The sequence below is a fragment of the Crocodylus porosus genome, unplaced genomic scaffold (assembly GCF_001723895.1).
Source record: "Crocodylus porosus isolate Cpor-Errol unplaced genomic scaffold, CroPor_comp1, whole genome shotgun sequence".
Lineage (NCBI taxonomy): Eukaryota > Metazoa > Chordata > Crocodylia > Crocodylidae > Crocodylus > Crocodylus porosus.
Genome location: NW_017728909.1, coordinates 1,335,499 through 1,338,305, shown reverse-complemented (window position 1 = coordinate 1,338,305; position 2,807 = coordinate 1,335,499).

The following is a 2,807-nucleotide window of genomic DNA, read 5'->3' as shown; positions in this document are numbered from 1 at the left end:
GGGAAAAGTAGTCCTATGGTCTGACCCAGTAGATTCCAATTATTGCTAGTTACTAATCCGTGATACCGAAAATGAGGTCACTTTAGGATTTTAAAGGGCCTGATAACTGGGATGATATCTTGCTTTGTTTGAAATCCATGGCAAAATTTTCCAAGGATTTCAGGAGGGCCAGAACTTCACCCCAATTCTTGGGTGCAACTGACAAAGATATGTGGCCACTTAAAGATGGCCTCCATAAGTACCATCCTCCCCCCCCCAAGCACACTCACCATAAGATGGCCTCCATAAGAGACATACAGCTGTAATTTGTTCCATTTTATGAAAACCGCCTGGCTCCTGTTATGTCCTGCAATGATACCACCTGAATTGGCCAGATCAGACCTACCGGTAAAAGGTAACCTGTAAAAGAAGCTGACTTTAAAGCCTACAAACAAACAAAATATTCTCGAACGAACCAAATGGGTGATTTTTATCAACAATTCAAACTGTTGGTATATACCTCATGAGCTCATGCCATGCAAACAATTTAAACAAACATTCAAGTAATTACCAGTCCACTTCTCTGTCCCCAGTCACTATAAAAATGTGAAAGGTGAATTGATGCGCCATATTAAAAAAGGCAAAACACAACAGAATGCACCAAAATATTCTTAGCACCTGAGGTCTTACCTTCCTTCACAAAAGTAGTAACAATCCTCTCTGAAGTAGCCTTATCATCTTCCTAGTTTTCAGCAGCTAAAAAGGCATATACATCTAATTCATCAGTTCATAGAATCATAGGAAGTTAGGGTTGGAAGGGACCTCAGGAGGACATCTAGTCCAACCCCCTGCTCAAAGCAGGGCCATCCCCAACTAGATCATCCCAGCCAAGGTTGTGTCTAGCTGCACCTTAAAAACCTCCAAGGATAAGATTCCCTTTATACTCCTAACTGTGTTAAAGGACAGTCCCACCGCAGAGGAAACAGATCAGATTGTACACGGAACATGGTACATGCTATGACATGATTTCAGATTTAGATTTGAAATCCAAGATTTATTTGCATACAAGTGTTGGAACTTGCCCCTGTAAAGCTTTTCTGTCCCCCAGGGTTTTGTATATGGAAATATATATGTTAGCACTCAGGAACATTTTCTGGTTCAAATTGTATGCAGGTATTTTGTCATTGCAAAGGTGTGTGGATGTGTGTGTACAGCTTTGCATGTGCACACATGGAAGCTGCAAAGGAGCCCAGTTGAAACGGTAGTTTGCTGGGATATCTCAGTCCTGCAGCTCACAACTCTCTCACTGGGAGTTTTGCCTTAAGCTCTGCACGATTGGGCACCAAAGTGGCAAATCTGAATAGCACAGCAAGGGCTGAAATGTGCTTGCCTCACACAGGGAATTTTGCTGGCTACATATATCAGTAATGGGAGCAGGACCTGCTACCTACTCCTTTTCTAATGCCCTTAAATTCATTAATATTGAGAGGAGGGCAGGTGAGGGCAGGAGCAACAGCAAACAAGCTTACAAGGAAACTTGGCCATCAGTGAAGTTCGGTTGGTATGTGCTACAGTCATAAAGCAAGCAAGTGAACATTGACAAATGCCTTCTGAGCTGTCACTGGTGTGTTTTTCTGTCCTGGCTCTTGATCAAATTAGTTATGTTCTCAGCTGACAAAAGTGTCGCTTGAACCAGCTCACAGAACTCCTTTAATGAGGAAAGTGCTGAGTGAGGCAAACCTCAGGAAAGTATCTTCTCCATTTTAGGGTTCACAAATGTGAAGTTGCTGAATATATTTTGGTCTGTGCTGTTAATCAGTGCTCTGTTGGCACATGATAGTCAAGGCTTTTTGTTTAGAAATTCCTTGTCTAAGTTGCTACAATCACTGAACTTTGCTTTTGCAAATCTGAGTGTTGGGGCTTGAGGCCCTCCCCTCCTATACCATACAACTGTTCTCAGATTTACTTTGCAGTCATAGGGTTGACTTCTCCAACTTGGTTCTACAGACTGCAGTGGGCAGCACATCTGCCTTCAGAGGAGTTACTGGAACAGGCCACCCTAGCACCAGGCCTTCTCCCTTCTTTTTACCCTGTCCCACAGAGATAGCTAGACAAACTATTGCCCTGCATGTCAAAAAGGAAGGAGATTTAAAAGGGGTAAGAGCTGAAGAAAAGAGGTGGATAAAATGGGGAGAATGGAGCCCAGTGTGGCTGTTTGAGGGAGTGGTGTGCTCCCTGGTGAACTGAGGGGAGGGGGTTAGTGGGTAAAGAGGAGATCATCCCTAAAGCTATGTCTGTAAAGACAAGGGTCTTTTTGTGGGGGGGTATGGAGTGGGATGACCCACTAATCACCTGAATCCCTATCTCAGCACTGCAGCAAGGTAACTACAGCCCTGACCACTTGCTACAATTCAACCATTGGCACATACAGAGTAATCCCAACTGCCTTTTAAATCATTCCCAACCAATCAGTAGCTTCCTGTCCCATCTCTTCCAGTACCTTACTTTCCAAGTACTGCAAGTCTTCATCCCCTGGTGCCCTTGCGAAGACACAGCAATAAGGAAAAGCAGTAAGGAGCAGGGAGACAGGAAGGCAACACCTGATGATATGGTAACAGGATTGCAACCTTGCCATGGTGGAGAAGCTTGAGTGACTTGATGGTCCTGAGAGTGATGGAAATTTTTCCTGGTAGGGCCTCCCATGCTGGTAAGTGTCATGGAAATTTTTTGAGAGTATGCTGCCAGTACAGAAGAGGTTAAACTGACATGCGCAGTTTGAAGCTGTGAGTGGAAATTTCCAAGGCTCACCCAGTCCTTGCCCCCTGGGT